Source organism: Drosophila subpulchrella, chromosome X (assembly GCF_014743375.2).
Source record: "Drosophila subpulchrella strain 33 F10 #4 breed RU33 chromosome X, RU_Dsub_v1.1 Primary Assembly, whole genome shotgun sequence".
Classification (NCBI taxonomy): Eukaryota; Metazoa; Arthropoda; class Insecta; order Diptera; family Drosophilidae; genus Drosophila; species Drosophila subpulchrella.
Window position 1 is genome coordinate 28,824,563 of NC_050613.1, and position 18,069 is coordinate 28,842,631.

At 42.0% G+C, this 18,069-nt stretch overlaps 1 protein-coding gene across 4 annotated transcripts in view; it reads left to right on the forward strand.

Moving 5' to 3' along the window:
• The window catches only part of LOC119557419, a 74,412-nt gene that overhangs the window by 40,245 nt on the left and 16,098 nt on the right, over positions 1 to 18,069 (forward strand). For 2 of the 4 annotated variants that reach the window (XM_037870168.1, XM_037870170.1), the window contains 2 exons: positions 811 to 856; positions 17,647 to 17,739. The gene's annotated coding sequence lies outside the window, so the exon portion shown is untranslated. The remainder of the gene's footprint in view (positions 1 to 810; positions 857 to 17,646; positions 17,740 to 18,069) is intronic. The other 2 variants (XM_037870171.1, XM_037870169.1) reach the window with 2 other exon arrangements.

An 18,069-nucleotide genomic window follows, 5' to 3' on the forward strand; every position in this document is an offset into this window, starting at 1 on the left:
CGTCGTCTCGTGATGAAGGCCATCAAAAATCTAATAAGCGTGAAATAATTGACATTTAAGCAAAGCGCACGCACATAGACAATGGACTTGGTTTTGGAGTTGAGTTGAGTGGAGTTGAGTTGGACTGTAGACCACAGAACAAACCGCAGTCTGCCCCCCTGGCAGCCCCCTCCTCACCCCAAATACCTATAGCCCCCGATTTTGTAGGCCAAGTGACTGACTGAGAATCATGACAGATGACCGCACGTACATTTCACGTTTCCAAGTTTCACGAGCGACGAAACCGCGACCAAGATACTTATACATTGTCCAGGAAAAAGATCGTTCTCCGTTTCTGGGTCATGAACCAAAAAAGAAGGAAACAACAAATGTAAAATAATGAGTTGGAGTTTTATTCTCCGGCAGGGGAGATGCTCATTCGCATTCTTGGCACCACTGACGCTTTTTGGCACCTGTTTTTAGTTAGTAGTAAAAAGAGAAAAAAACAACGACGTGATGGGCATGCAAAATGGGCAACAGGAAGGTCAACTATTTTAAAATGTAAGCAGAGTGGAGAAGAGCGGTTTTCAAGCTGTAGATAATGCAGACGAAATGTGAATAATCTCCCTTCAAGTTGCTGTGCTGAAAAACGCTTTTCATACCTCACCATAGGGTTCATGAACTATACCATACCGAACTCATCAAATATTTGATGGCCTGAAGAAACGGCATCACGCCCACTTATAGGCAAATCAATATCCATAACTCCACCGTATATTTCTCTTTGCCTGTGCAACCAACACTTAACCCGTGCCTCCTTCTTTTTTGCAGTTAAACGGGAGCCTGGGCCATATATCCAATGTCCACAATTTAAATGGTGAGTGCAAAATAGAGTGTGAAATGCATTTATAAAAGGCATGGCATCCCCCTTAAACTAAATTGCTTTCCGGCTCAGTTGGGTGTGGATATCGGAGGGGCTTGTTGGCCTGGGGTTTGAGGTTAAGGGTTAGGGGTTCGGGGTTTGGGGTTTGGGCTGCTAGGCAGGCTTTACCTATAAACCAAAATGAATGTCTGCAACTGGACCACCGCCCGCTGAGTTGAAAAATGGAAAAAGAGTGCAAAAGCAGGGGGCATAGGCTGCAAAAGGGAAGTAAATGCAAATAGATGCCTCGCTTTCATAGACAGATGGACTGCTGGTTAGCCTGGCCCCATGGAAAAATCGCATGCTGACTGCAACGTCATCGGGGGCTAAAAAGGGGGATTGAAAAGGGAACTGGTCACGGCTTCGGAATGTGCCGACCTCATCATCATCATCATCGTCCCTATAAACATCATCACACCATCACCATCACCATCATCTCACTGTGTGATGACGTTGAAACACAACATTTTGTTTTCTCCGTTTAATAGGCGTCGCCCCTCTTTTTTGTTAGAGCTCCGGTGACGGTGACTATGACGATGACAAGTACAATGTAGCAGCACTTTATGGGGACTGCAGGATTGGGGTCACCAATTTGAAGAGGGGCAGTAATCGAGTGCCATTATAGGGGTGGTGCATATTTTGATTTAACTGCTAGAACAGGCAAATTCATAATTTACTTGTAATTAGCCCAATGGAATGAATATCGATTACTTAAGTGGATGTATTTCAAAAATTGCCTGTTGTTGAGGTATAGCCCTTTTTTAGGTTACCATGACTTTAAAATAAATCCAGATATTAAAGCCAGTCTCATACGGCCACAACAGTACACATGGGGAAGTTTGTTTAGTTTTATGGTGATCATCTGATCATAGGGCTTCCTAGGAACCCAGCAAATCCCAGCCCTGCGCCCAACCATTTCTCCTGCCATTACGCTGACCAAATATTGCCACAAGCTGTCGGCAGAATCCTCGTCGAGGGAGAGACATTGTGCAAAGCCAACTGTGCAATTATTTGCACAACTAATAATTCACTTTAGTGTCTCATTCAGGGCAAATATTGGAGTAGTGATGACAGGAATGCCGGCGGGGGGAGTGGGGAGCTGGGGAACTGGGCTCCACAAGACATTTGCTATTTGCGATTTGCGATTGTCATTAGCGGCGCAAGGAATGCCAGTGCAATCCCCGAAAACAGGGAAACCAACCCACAAGATTCGCATCTCGAGTGCCAGTCATGTTTGGCCTTTTGCAACTGGAAGCCCCGAAGTTCCCCGCGAAAATGTCAACAAAATGTTGTTAACCATAAGCTGCTTACTTACTAGTTTTGTTTTTTTTCCCCGTATTCCTCCGCAGCTTTATTGCTGTGTGTTTTTGCGATTTTAATTTGGCTGCCATTAGGCAAACGGCCTTGAATCTAAACAGCCGATTGATTCCCACAATGAGTTGGGCAAATTGTTTGCATTGAATACGGGGTACGGCCTCTGTTTGGCTGGTCAGTCGGGCTAATTGGCGCCGAAGCGCTGAATATTTGGGTTTTCTGGCCAAAATAAGAAGAATCTCTTTGCCTTAGGTTCAGATTACACCCTAAATTGGCTCAACCCAGAGTCTAACTTAGTATCTTTGCCTTCTTCTTCACTTTATTTAAGATCGTTGAAAGATCTTAAACTTAACCACCATCAGAAAATTATAACGTGCTGAAATGTGGAAATTGTGACAACTGAATGTGTGATTTCACAATCATATCTGAAAATATTTGGCTGAAAAGTGCCGACAGTTTCCCTTCACAGTCGCCTTCAAAATTGTTGGCTGAAAGTCGCTCGGACGGCGTCATTCACCTTCAAAATAAAATCATGTCGCATTTTGTAAAGCGGAAAAACCTGTAATTAAGTGTCTCGCCGGCTTTTCGCTTTTCCCTGCGGACCCCAAAACAAAATTCAGCCGACCCAGTGTGGACAATTTGTAATTGAAACTTTCATTTTCATTTCCATTTTCTCCCACTGTTCGGCTGACATGAAAAACTGGCGACGTCAGTTCCATTGGTTGAACAACTTGCGATGTTGCAAGTTGCTTATCATTTCGATTCGATACGATTCATTGACACGACAATGTCACAATTGCATGCACTCAGCACTAGAGGTAATTTCAATCGTGCTGCAGTTGGGAAACAGACATCAGGCGACAGTCAGTGCAAAAAGATGCGGCACGGCGGAGTTTTGGGCTTCATTTCAGAGTGATAGATTGAAAAGATATGATGATCATTTTAACGGAATTCTGTATTAATTCTATCTAGATATGGGGGACGGTACCACTTTGATGTATTTGCCAACTTGCTTTTTGACAACTTTTTCAGTTTCGGAGAGTTTCGAACGTTGCTGTCTCGCAATTTTTCGATTCGATAGAATTCTCAAAGAGTTCGTCTCTGAATACTTATACTAAATATATATTTTTTACTGTGTATGGAATTTAAGGGAAATTGAAAATAAGTAGTTTAAAAGAAAAACAAGAAGGTTATTAAAGCTAATGAGCCTTGAAATCGAATCAAGTGACTTATTTTATTTTTAAGTGGACTTTATTATTATGGGTCTTATGATAAACCCAAGATTGAACTAAATACGTGGGCCTGTTGGTAGTCCCCAGCTCTTTGAATTTCTTCCCACGTTTCGATATCGAAGGCAATAATTCAACAGCATATTCCGTTCTCTATTGCCGTCCCGTTCCCTGCCCCCTACCCTCTCACTCGCACCTCGTCTTAAGTGAGGCAAAAGCAAATTGGTCTGAAACCCGATGACATCCACGTCGCGTTGCTTCCGCCGTATTTTGTTGTCATTGTCGCCAGGGTCTCCGTGCCCCGTTGCCCCTCAAATTGTACTGGCAACTGGTACTGGTAACTGGGTGCAGTGACTGAATCAGAAAGGGTTGGCTATGAGCTAATGAATGACACGCTATCCTAATGAATGACAAGCCTTGCTCTTGCTTTCGCCTTAGACGGTACACTGGAAAAGCAAGGAGGGTCGTGTTTAATAGAGAATCAGTCAGAGATACTAACAACATTCGATTGCAAATCGGAAGGCTGCCAGGCAGGTCTCCCATATATGGTATTTTTGAGAACAGATCTATTATTATTTGGTGGGATAGATCTATATTTATAGGATAGATAGCCACTCTGAATAAATATAATATTTAAAAAAAAACTCTTCACTTTTTTAAAACTTCCTTTTCCGTTCTATTGTACTGTTCTGTACTTTTTTTAATAAATTGTGCCCTTTGTATATTTTTGACATCCTCATTTCTCGCTGTGCGTGCTTTTGCTACCTGAGTAAATCAATGGCTGGGCTTAAACAAATGATGAAATACGATATTTGTCCTCGACGTTGCTTGCTTTTCCCATTGGACAGTTGTTGTTGCTGCCAGGGAAACTTGAGCTGCAACTAACGGTTTCCACCTGCATCCCATGCACTCGAAGAAAATAGTGCAAAAAAAAGAGAAGAAAAGAAAGATCACACTGACAGTTGGCTATTACGTTTTGCAAATGCCAACTTAAACTTGTCAACGTCGAAAACGCAACGAAAATTAAGCACAATAAATTACGCATACGACGCATAAGCCAACGAACGTCGGCCAATTCAACTCGTTGGCGGCCAGCAAAAAGTTGGCCGTAAATGAACAAAAAATAATTAAAAATGCATTTTTCATTAAGGCATTAAAATGCACGGCCAGGGAGAAAGGGGAAAGAGGCGGCCATTCATTTATTTCATTTATCTTGGGGTTGCCCGAACTCGAACTGTGAATCGCGGACTGCGAACTGCAAACTGCAAACTGGACTGCGGCCCGCCAGTTCATTGATTACAATGCCGACATCGAGTTCCAGAGATGGAAAAAGTATTGGGGATGGCTGACTATAGGGCCTTCTGTACCTACGGTACTTTTTCGTTTTTATCATAGGATAGGTCCAATCACTTTGCACTGACCATAGTGCATCAACGTCCAAGAAAAAAAAAAATATATATATTATGTTAACAAGTTTTGACTCATACTTAAGTATGGATATTATAAGAATATGTGTATTACTGGGGATGGCTGACTTTTGGGCCTTCTGTACCTAGGTAACTTTTTCGTTTTTATCATAGTATAGGACCAATCAAATATTAAGTAAACAAGTTTTGACTCATACATAAATATAAATATATAAATATATTATAAGAATATGTGTATTATTGGGGATGACTGACCTTTAGGCATTCTGTACCTGCAGTGAGGTATACACATTTTTAGGTACTTTTCTCGCGTTTATCGTAAGGCTAGACCTAACAAATGCTATGTTAATAAGTTTTAAGACATACTTGAATAGGAAAATCTTAATAGTTTAGGTAATAGATAGTATTGGCGATGGCTGACTTTAGGGATTCTGTACCTACGGGGAGGTATGCAAATTAGGTACTTTTGCAACACCCATTAAATATGTCTTCAGACCTGTATCATATATAGTTATTATTGAAATTTGTAAATAATCTTCTTGTATTTTGTCATAAAAGATGATATGCGGTTTAATCGGAACTTAAGGGTATTTATTTTTCCGGATATATTTGATAACTCTCATCCATGTTTTTGCGAGTCCATCCCTAGTTCGCTGGCGAGATGCTCTGGGAGTTGCGTTTATGTCATTTTGAAATTATCATTAATGCCTCGAGGGGCTGGGGTCTTTTTGTGGGCGGCGGGTCGAACGGGCGGGCGGAGGTTCAGATATGACCACTTCATTTTGCAAACAAACGGCGGCAACAACAATTTGTGCGGTGTGCAGGTCGGAAAAGTGGAAAAGGGGAGAGGCTTGTGGCGCGTGACGGTCATTGAAACAATGCGCGGAAAAACGCGTGTAATTAAAACAATAAAAAGCGGCAGCGACAAACTGAAGCAGCGGCAACAACAACCACAATGCCCAGCGGCCAGAACAACAACAAAATGTTCAGTTAAGTTTTAATTTTCACAAGTGTGAAAAATACTATTGAAAAGGCCGCGCACATTTGCGAAATACAAAGCGCGCCTCTGCCAACGAGCCACTTCCGCCCAACAACAACAGCAGCGCAAGTAAAAACAACAACTTAAATAAAGAACAACAACAAAAGCAACAACACCTGAAGCGGCAAATAAAAAACAACTCTTGAAAAAAAAAACTGGGAATGAAAAGAATTTTTCGTTGTTTTTTTTTTTACTCCCACGGACTGTGAATGAAAAGTGTTAAATTATATGGCTAGCGCACAGATAATAATACTCAGGTGGAATCAAGGGAAAAAGAAAAGCGCAGAGTTTTCCCTAAGGCAAGCTTGGTTTTATGTATTAACCCTGTTCAGATCTCAATCTAATTGGATGGATAGCTGAATGTTGTGATGCGAACAAGATTATTTGCTCATTTGAACTAAGAAATTGAATGGATGGGAAATTAGGTTTAAATTTACAACTTTTGAGCGTGTAATGTGATCTATATATTTAAAACTCATGCTTTGGAATTCGAGAGTCAATGCAAAACACAAACCAGTGAAGCTACAACATCAACCTGTAGTGAAGATTCTTCCCCAGGTGGACCAATAAAAGATGGTAGCAGGAAAAATAAGTAGAAACTTCTGTGACATTTTATTGACAAACAGTTAGAAAAGCTGGTGAATTTGATCATTCAATCAGCAATCCAATTTAAAGTCGAATGGATACGGACTTTGAATTTCCCAAAAAGCATCCTTAATTAAGAGCCACAATTGAAAGGATAACAGCCACATTGAGTGGGAAGCCAATCGGTTGATTGAAACACAATGGCAATGTGTTTGGCAATCTGCGGCCCACGCTCTTTGCCATTTTTATTTTTTGCTCACCGATCGTGGCATGTGCCGAAATATTGCTACAATTTACCACGAAATGTGGCAAGAAAAGTGAATGTCTCCCAGACATTTTCCCAGCCATATAGTAGCATAGTAGTACCCATATGTATGTAAGTGGGGCTTTCGATGACTTTGGCTTGGCTCGGCGACTGTTCCTAAGCCAAACGAAAGCGAAAAGATTTTGGGAACCACTGTACGGTTGTGGCAAGTCACTTTTTAGTGGTAATTGCGTAATGCTCCCGGAATGACGTGACATGTACCGCTGAACCGCTGGAAATCGGAAGTGGCCAAATGGCTGAAATCAATTTTCATCGGGGCCAACTGCAGTTGGCTCTTATTTGTGCTTTTCTATGTGAAGTAATCAAAGTAAATAAATAAACTGATGAGCGCGCCAGTTGAAAGAAATCAAACGGAAGAAGCAGAAATGCCAATCATGCGCGCTAATAACAGAAACAACAAAGTAAATCCTAATGCGATGGCGATGATGATGATGGTTGGTGATGATGGTGCTGGAGGAGATGGGGATGATGCCATCAAAAAGCAGCAGAAATCAATTTAATGCAGTGCAATCAAAAGTTGAAATTGAAGCGCGGACAGCAAAGTTGAAAGTGCTCGATACGCAATGGCAGAAATCTGAAGCAGTTGTGGCCTTTGGATTAGTTGCATAAATCAGCGAACTGTGCTTCAAGTGACATAACACATAAAACACAGTGAGCACTCGGTGATGAAAGACACCTGAAGATGACTTGGAACTTAAAGCTTGGATCTTGTAACTCCCGGGAATGACAGCCAATTTTATTGGCCCTATGGTGATGGCCATAATTCCCTGCCATCATCGGTCATCAGCCACCAATTTCTGCGATGTTATTCAAACCCATTTATCTCCCAGCTTTCTTTGAATATTATTTGGCTTTTATATTTGTCACTTCTTGGAAATATTTATAGTGTTTGTTTTTATGGCCTTTTTGGATTCTTCTGCGTTACTCTCATTCTGTGGAATAAACAAAGGCTTTATGTGCTTAATGTCGCTGAATTGAATTTAGCATTCATAACTTTTTCATTGTCATGTATATTAAGCCTAATTTACTTCTGTTGTGCGTCAAAATAGTGTAAATGTAGAACAGTTAGTTATTTTATTCGAAAACGATTCCACCACTTTTCTGCAATTCAGAATCATTCCAATCTTTTGAAAATTATGCAACCTTGCGTGGCAATAAATCTGAACAAGACATTATTGCCATCGAGGAGTGGAACGACAAAGATTTGGGCTTTACAAACCGAGGGGGAGGCGAAATGTTGTGTGAAATGCTGACGCTAATTTGCATAAACGCTTCATTATATGCCATTATCATATACATTTTTAGTTGTGTTTGGTCGAGTGAGCAACACCTTCACTTTCGGCGATTTGTTGTTTTGTTTAATTTCGTGTTTGCTGTTTGTTTTGGAGCTTTGGAGTTTCCTCCTCCCAGTTTTTTGTTTCTGTTGTGTCAACAATTTGCTGCTGGACACGACGAAGCCCACAAATTTGATGTCTGTGGGATATTTCCGGCTGGCCATCATCATCGTTTTGCGGTGGGAATCCTAGACTGGGAGTGGGAAAATCACTGTCCCTCGCAACTCGTGGGTTGTATTTGCTGTTTTTGGTGTGTTTCGTATGTTGGCATTTCGGCACCTGCTGTGAGGGCACGCCTCACTTTCTGGCCACTTTGGCAATGGCAGAGTGTCCCCAACACAGACTCGCAGGCAATAAATCACGGACAATCCGAGTGGAGGGCGTGTCTCAAGGCAATCCAACTCCGAATCCGAATCCGAGCCCGAATCCGATTCCAACTCAACCTCAACGCCGTGCGTGTACCCAAACTAATTACCGGCCAATTGAAAAGATACAATCAAAAAAGCCGTACAAAAATAAACGGCATTCCAAACGATTCGGTTTTAGAATTGTCGCCGTGAAAGTTGCCCGACCTTTACGTTTTGCGGAAATCAATGTGCGACATATTTTATTGTCGAAATCAACAATTAATCGAATTTAAATTAACACATTTTGCGTTGGCCCGGTCGACTCCTGAATTTGTGGTAATTGCTGCTGGCCAAGAGGCGAAGTCGAGAAGAAGGGGGCTCCGGATCGGTTAATCGTTAATGACATGCTAATTCCGCGGCTGGGGCTGCTGCCGTCGCTTTAAACGGCCGCATATACTATATATAGCTGATGAGCAGCGTAAATTCCTCATCGGAACCGAAACTGACTCATGTTAACTTTCGGGAATTTTATGCGGCTCTACAAAACGGCTATATATCAGATGAATACGTAATGCGATTCGTTTGTAATTCCGTAGGCAGTTCAGGTTTAGGTTCGATAGAACCCGGGATAAACCCGCCACAAAGAAAAGAGAATGGAACTGTTCTCCATCATCTTCCACACATGGCATAAGTATGGTATATAACTGTACCCCATGGACTATAACCCAGATTAGCCAGAGATTCCGCTTGATTCCCCTCTCCTTAGCCAATCATTTGATTGATTATGAAAATGCTACACATACGGAAAGCATAATCAATGATGATGATGATGATGATGATACATAAACTGTTACGATGTTTATTTATTTTTTCAATAAAACGCAGCCGAAGAAGATGAATGCCTCGATAGAAATGGAGAAGACAGAGGAAGCAACCGTAACCATTATTATTATTTATGATTATTGTTTACTCTCGCTATTTCGGTTGGAGTTTCGTTTGGACGGGAGGCGGAAATGGCCGTTTGAACTAGATAATTGAAAGAGTCCGGGTTGGGGATTTACAAGTCCATATAATAATATGCCCATGTCTGGTTATAATTGTTGTAATAGGGCTTAAAAGTCAATAGGAGTACAACGCAATACAAGTAAGCCGATCTAATTCCAAATTGCATTCAAATGGAAAAAACAACATCTTGTTAGCTCGCAGTTTTCCATAATTATATCCATTCATTCCACTGATCTGATAACATAACCCATTTGCATAGACCCATTTCAGGGTCAGATTGTTTCGAAAGATAAGCGGGCCTCGAAATTTCAACTTTCAACTGCTTCGCAACCTTAAATCTAAGATATTGCCCGTGTTGATTTATGGCAGCTATATGTGAAATTACCTCTTTAAGTGCCTAAAGTACATAGCATGTTTCGGGGAAAATGTGCATTTAAGATATCGTTCGTTGAACCCAGGTAGTTTTTAGATACGACGAGCACTAAGATATATTTGTATCGTTTTACTAACCTAAATGTATTGCTGATATCGGCTGGCTGTTATCTTTATATGCAACGATCATTGAACTCTAGTCTGTTCTAGATTTGCTACGTTCTATTGCTGCATTCTATAAAGTAACTTGCGATTTGAGTAGGATGAATAGGTAACCCATCCTAAAGTCTTGTATTTGGATTAGATTAAAGAACGATCATTGAACTCTAGTCTTGTATTTGCCGTGTTATATAAAATAACTTGGGCTTTGAGTAGGATAAAAATAGGTTACCCATCCCATAGTCGTGTAGTCAATTTATAAAGATTTCCTCGACGTGGATTTCATCTAGGAACGATCACTGAAGCAACGATCATTGAACTCTAATCTTGTTTTTGTTGATTTTTATAAAGTAACTTGGGGTTTGAGTAGGATAAATAGGCAACCTACTCTAAAGTCTTGTAATCCATTTATAAAGATTTCCTCGATTTAAATTTGATCAATTGCATGTCACTGAAAGAGGGTCTTAGATGTGGTTCAATGAACCAAGATAAATAAGGTTTATTTATTATTTTTATCATGTAGCTAAATCTACTTGAGGGATTTGCTCTCTAACTTTCATCTTGGCGTTCCGGAGAATTGGGGCTCGAATTCTTTGGGTTTCCTCGCTTTGACTCATTCAATTAGTTGGCTGCAACAAGGTGAAATTGCATTTTGTTGCTCTTGTTTGTGTTGCTTTGGCTGCTGCTGTTGTTGAACTTGTTACAGTTGAAATTAACATTTTTATTGAGCGTGGCCGGACCGGATTTTCTTTCTTTTTTCTCTCACTGTTTGCATGTGTGCTCGCATACTATGGGCTGTTTGTATCTGTGTTTTCTGACTGTTTTCAAACGGTCCGCATCTGTGTGTCTGTCTGTGCTTTGGAGTGGGACGCGTGCTGCAAAAATGCTGACCGGTGGCCATGTGAAACCGAAAACCGGCTTGACACGTTGCCAAAGTCAGTGGTTTTCTAACAAATGCCGTTGGCGCGGCGCGGCGCGGCGCGTTTTGCTGGCGACTTTTACAGCGCGTGAATCGCTGCGTTGCCTTTGCTTTTGCGTTTGGCTCTGCCTCTGCCTTTGCTTCTGCTTCCATTAAACTTGAACTTGTCAAGCGATGCGTGGCGATTTCAGGTAACTGATCGCCGGCAAACCGTCAAAAAACAAGACCCACATTGGCCATTGGCCATTGGCCATTAGGCATTGGACATTGGGCATCCAGTGACCCCACTTGGGTGTCTCAGGTGCGCAGGGCTCAGTGGAAAACTTTCAAGTGCAATCGGGGATTGGGTAACTAGCCAGACAACGGGAAATTTCGACGATTCGTTGGCCAGGTGGTTGGTTACATTCAAGGCAATATTCATATATTTCGGGTGAGTGAAGAATGTCAAGCAGATGCGCACATTTAACATTTTCTGTTGTTTGCTTTTATCATTACTGCACACAGATGACCATCCAGTGACCATACCCAAATTCACCAGGTACGCGCAGAGTTCACTGGACAACTTTCAAGAGCAATCGAGAGTTGGGTTCCGAGAAACTTTGAATGATTCGTTAGACAAACTCGGAACTGCAAGTGGTTGGTAACATTCGAGACATTGGCCACTTGATTGGCAAGCAGTGGTAGTCTCGTCCTGCTGCAAATGATGTCCATTGTACACTAGATAAGTCGAAAAGTTTACCGGCCCAACTTTCTGGATAGAGCTCATCCGGAGCCCATAGCTTGAGGAGCTTCGCTCTCGCCAAATCACCCATCTGCAGCAGGATCAATTTCCCCAATGCGAGCAACCTTAGAAAATATTCATCAGGATGGAAAAATAATGGTGAAAGCAGCATGAAGTTGCAGAAACTCTGCTCCACAAATGCAAACGAACGAAACAGTTAACAACACATCTGCCGGAGTCATAAACCATAATCTGCAGATGCACTTGACAAAAACGTAAAAAAAAAATTTTAGTACTCATTTCCCATTTGATCCCAACTATTTTAATAACAACTAAGTAAACACAAATAACTGGGACATACGAGTAGTTCTCAGTGTACCCTGCTCAGACTGCAAAACATAAGCTCATGGTGCAGATTCTTGGCAGGAGGCAGGAGGCAGCCCAAACTCAAACTCGGTTAAATATTCATACCTCAATATCCCCGGGGCCCAAAGCAAAGTTTCGTCAAAGTAAAATTGCAATTTATGGCTTATGAAATGCACTTATCCATCACAAAAATGTGGAATGTGAAATGCGAGCCTAGTTTTTGCCTAGCCTTCTGCAATCATTGCGTCGCCCGAAGGCGGTTGAACTTTGCGAATTCGGGTTCGAATTTCGAGGCGAAAGTCAAGTCGTTGCCGTGGCTTTTGTTTTTGTTTTTGTCATCGGTGCTGGGACTGGTGTCAATTTTGGTCAGCGCTTTCGCAGTCCGCCAAATGCCAAATGAAGAGTTTACAATGTAAAAGTCTGTGAGAAACCCGTTGGCGGGACAAAAGACCCGCGGATCGATGATAGAGAGGGCGAAAGACTTTCTCAGACCGATGACCGGAGCTGCACGATCGATCGATTGATTAATTGCCGGCCACAGCAAACGCAACCTAAACTGTGACAGATTATAAGACCAAAAGTGAACAGCCCCACCCACGCAACGTAAACTTTCCAACAGTTCCCTCCGACCATTTCATATTTTTCTGGCTTATGGGGATTTGATATTTATGACAAATCTGTTGGACAACAATTTCCAGATGTCCGGTGGTTGTGGGCAACTCATGAATTTGCCATTCATTCATTTGTTTGCTAGTTCTTGGAGCAAATGGAGATGGGATGATGGGCTAGGGTGGGTATTTAATTTTGTATATGAATTGAATTCTCAGTATAACAGCTTACCATACTGACAGACGACCATCAAATAGTTTGTAATGGCTTGCCTTTCCCACATTCTCCCCGCTTTGCGGATGCATCCGGCTGCACTCTAATTACATCTCGAGTGTGACCAGGCGGGCGAACTTATCATCATCATGGTCAGTCTGCCCAAAGAGGCGGGGAAGAGGAAGAGGCGGAAGAGGCAAGAAGAAGCACCCTTGACTGCGCACTCAAGCATAAGACTTTGTTTTCTAATTTGGCTTTAACCTTTTTGACCAGAGCAGACAGTAAAAAGACCATAATAAAGAAGGCAAAAAGAAGAAGACCAGAAGCGAGGAAAGGTATACGAAAAAAGGGGTAATTGAACCTAGACATAACCTTGACTTCGTCGTCGGCCCCGATGGATTATTTTTGGTCTTTCAATGTTGATTTTTCGTACCATCCTTCCACCTCGAGCACTCTTGATGATTCTCGTTTATTTTTTGTGCAGCTCTTCTCAAAGGCGAATGAAAAATTCGCGCATCATTTGTCATGAATTCGATTTAAGTTTGTTTGCAATTGCAGCCGAGCAATTTCCCTCCGCCTTTCGCCGAAAGTTTTCGCCGCTTTTTGTGTGTTGCAAGTTTTCATCGCGTTTGATTGCGTTTCGGAGGGGGCGTGGCCGACTCCAAAACGGGCGTCTGCCATTCAATTTAAATTTACGATTAACTGTGAACATTTTCCAAGAGCAAAAACTACTGAATGAACATTGAAAGTGTTTATTTAAATTGAGAAAACTTGCACAAGTTTAGCATAACTTTTGCTGCAAGTGCTTAATAACTGGGATAAATTGCATCGATAAATAACAATTGCATTTTCAATTAAATCTCCGGCTCAAATATATTAATTTTCAAGAAAATTCTTGCATTTTCTGACTGACAACTGGGTTATTTAATTTGCTTATTGCTTTTTTAAAATTGATTTTTACAAATTAAGTAAAACCATTCATTGGAAAAGTATTTTATTATTTATTTAGTACAAAGAAGGGTGAACTTTAACACATAATTTATTCTGTAAATGTGATGTAAAGTTATTTCCTAAAGGCTATAACCTATTTTTGATAAACTGTAACTTTGGTTTGACCAGCAAATATCTTGAATGGTTTGCGTTTTATTAATGGCCCAAACAAATTAAGTAAACAGTTAAGCGTTAGACGAAGCCAAAGTTCCTTGGGCTAACTTTTGCGTTCTTGCTGGACGGCTAATGAAGCTGCAGCTTTCTCTGTTTCGGTCACTCGTTTTTTGGACATCTTGCAATTGACCGCATAATAAATTTAAAGAAAGCCATTGCATTTCCAGCTGCTCCTTTTCCCTTTTCTTGTTCTTGTCGTCAAGTTTTAATTTGTTTTAAAAACTTTTTGATTGTTTCTGCTTCTGCGTCTCCTGTTGCTGCTGCTGCTGCTGCAGTTGGTGTTGCTGCGGTTTCTGTTGCTGCTGTTGCTGTTGCTGCTGTCCTGGCATGCAAATGCTGCTGCTACTGCTGTGGGCATTCATTTGCAGTTGGCTTGATTAAATTGTCTTTCGCCTCGCCATTTAAAGTTCTTAATTTCGTTTTATTGACACTGGCTAAAAGGGATAACAGCTTAAAGCTTTGTTTTGTCATTTGCCAGCAGGCGCTGGATGTTGCTGTTGCTATGGCTGTGCCTGCAATGTTGCGGTCAGTGTTGTTCAAGGAGCAGAAATATCAAAGGACCTGGCAGCAGCAGCTGTCATTGCAATGTCTGTCATTACAGTTCAAAGCACAATCGACAATAAAATGACAATCGATACTATCGATGAATGTAAATCAAGCCGAAGATCGATTAAATCGATATGTGCATTTCCATTTACATTCCGTTTTTAATTTAAAACATGGATTGATGAATTTTAAACATTGAATTTGCAATCATTATTGATGCCAATACTATCGATGACTTTTTTTCCGTCCAGGGCTATGCAACTTTCATTTGAATGCGGCACGCGGCAACGTGCTTTCCTTGCCTCCGATTCAGATGTCGTTGCCATTGGACACTGACAGCAACATAAGTGGCTGCGTTGCCAACGTGCTGAACCTGAGTATACTGCCACAGCCAGAAACATAGCGCCCCTCGAAAACCAGTAGCAACAAGTCGGTGTACCCTATATTTATAAACCTTTTCTGTACATATATATATATCTATATGTACATATATCTGCCCGATCTGGCTGGAAACACGCGCTGTGAGTCAGCAGCAACATGCCAAAGACCATTCCCCGGCATTCTAATTTATTTATGTTAATGCAATAAAAACACTCAATTTGCTGCACACTCGAAATGTTTTCCATGTTGCCCGGCTGCACTTAGTTGGCTAAAGCAAAAGCAAAAGCAGGGCAAAAGCAAAAGCAAAAGCGTTATCGCGGCAACGCCAGCAACACTCGCAGAATAACCTTGTTATTGTTATTTAATTTCCCTTTTTTTTATGTTTATACTTTTTTGTTACATTACTGTTGCTGGTTGTCAGACGATGTTGCTTTTGCTGCTGGCCGCATGATTTATGGCGTTGGCGGCAGTTTTTCTGGTTGCCAACTCCCTGCCCCTGCCCCTTAAATATATATAAGATATTTTTTTCTGCAACTGCCGCACCGTGGGCCGTGTGCCAAGAAATGAGGAGCTGGAGAATGGGAGAGGATCCGGGGAAAATCCCCAGGGAGAGGTGTAGAAATTTTCCCCAGACGGTTTGGTTTTCCCTCAACTCTTTTGATTTTCCCCCCCTAAGTTGGTCACTTGCCACTTTGCGATTCGTGCCACTGTGCGGCTTTCGACTGGTTCTTGTGGCTGTTGGTTGTTGTATTATTATGGCCATTGCCGTTGTAATGTCTTGTTCATAGACTGCGCCCACTCTCCGCAGTTCATATTTTCCGCTCTACAAGCCCCTTTTTCGAGTGTGTCATTTGCATTTGTCATAATACAACAAAAAAGAGGAGAAAAATCAGAAAGAAGAGGTCGCGTGGCTTGTTAGACACGGCTTTACTTCTTGCGACGACCCCTGAAAAGTCGAGTCCCGCCTCCCCTGTTTTAATATGCCCTGCCTAGTGTCTTTATTATTTGCCAACTGTGAAGTTTATAAACAATTCTGAGTCCTCCTTTCCTCCGACCATTTAATAAAGTCATTCTATTTGCATTTGAGCCTTTGTCTTGTTATTTATTTGCATTTCCAGGACTCGGTGGCTGCAGATTGCTGCTGCCAAAGCAAGATGGTGGAAAATAGGTGGCCAAAAAAGGGGACGCATGGCGAACAAATGCCATTTTAATTATATTTGACTGGGCTGGGTGATGGGTGCTGGTTTGGTTTTTCGCCTGTTTGTCCTCGTGTGCAAGTTTTTCAATTAAAATTAAATAAAACGACATAAATCATGATGCTGCCTCGCTGTCAACTGTTCCAAACCAGCAACAACCATCTACCATCTAGCAAATAGCAACTAGCAGCAGCCACCGCAAGCAACTTCATTTTGGCTCAAGGGGACCACGCTGCGTATGAGCAATCTGCAATCCAGCTAAGCTGCTTTCCTCCTTTTTTATCCCTTTTTTGGCCTGCTCTGCTTCTTCTGCCTGACACACTGACATCCAGCTGACGGACATTTTGTTTTGGCTCTGCTCGCAGGACAGTGGGCCAAAAGAGGGGGCGTGGCCGTGGCCGTTGTTGCACTTGTCGACCATCATTAATCAAAGCGGACAGCCAGCTGAGAACTAAGAACCGAGAAGCGGGAGAGGCCGGCCAGCAGGAATCTTTCAATTAAGTTCCATCTGGCCGAATAAATCAGTGGTTGTGGGGCAGGGCTAAACCCACAAATTGATGGAGTGGAGGATTTTTGGTTAGCTAAGCCCGAAAATAACTGAAGAATATCGAATTGATGTTTAGGAAGGGGTCTGCAAATATATGCCTATCTCTTAGTTCGAGATATTAAGTAATCATTTTTATTTGATTGCATTTGGACCATATATTTGTGATCTTTAAAATACTGTAAATAAAATATTAATATTTTATCTTCTTCGCAACCTTCGTTATATAAGCAATGCTTTGGTTTTTACGTGTTTCCTAACCAAAACATATGATATATGGTGTGGTATCTTCAGCTCCCATCTGCTGGTGAACCGTAATATCATCTTTCGACCTTGGGGCGTGGCTGCAATATGGGGGTTTCGGGGCGATAAGGCAACTGACAGCCACCCACTTTTGCAGCCAGCAGCAGCAGGAGAAAAAACTTATGAGAAACAGCACAGCACTTGTTATCAGCGCCAATTGCAATTGTTTTAAATAATTCACTTTCACTTTTGTTGGGTAGCGCACCCTGAAAAGTGGGCCAACAAACAGAAGGTAGTGGCAGCCTTGAACCGCACATTCCCGCATGTATCCATACATTCGTACGCATATATACGCCTATATATATATAGTGTGCATATCTGGGGCCTTTTCACGCCTGAGTCTGCCCTTTGGCCCTTATGTCCCACATTGCATATTGCTGCTGCTGCTGTCGCATTGTATTTTCAATTTCATATACTATATATACCCTTTTTTGTTTTTTCCTTCCCTCCACTCGAGACACGGGGCAAATAGAATTAATAAGCTTAGAGGTAAACCCCAGGCCAGGGGAAATGTTTTCGGGGAGTCTGTGACCTTTTGGCTCCTGCTTCTTCGAGTGTTTCCTTTGGCTTCGAGTGCCTTTAAACAAAGTCTACATTGGATTTCCTGCGAGCCACTCAACGACATTGTGCCCTCTTCTTTCTTGCAGCACCACATCGGACCAGCAAGCGCCACAGCAGCAACATCAGAAGGCCAGTTGCCCCAGAATTCATCCGCCTCCGTGGCACCTGGCGTCCATCAGGTGAGCTTTTGCCGGCCCAATTGGGTGCAGGCTGAAATTGAGTAGGGTACTCCTCCCCGCTCCCCTTCACGTTTCCCGGGGAAAATCGAGAAGATGTCGTCGACAGAAATCGTAGATGCCCCGAAATTATTCCACTTGACCAGGCGACAAAATTGTTGCATTTACCTGCGAAGATCTTGTAGTAATCTTATCATGGTTCTACGAACTCCAAGATAAATATAAAAGGGGTCCAAGGTTTTTTGTAATCCCACCCATCATCTCAGTTATCTTGATGATTAGTATTTTTATGACGTTCTGTCCTGATAATAGTGGGAGATCTCTTTATGATGG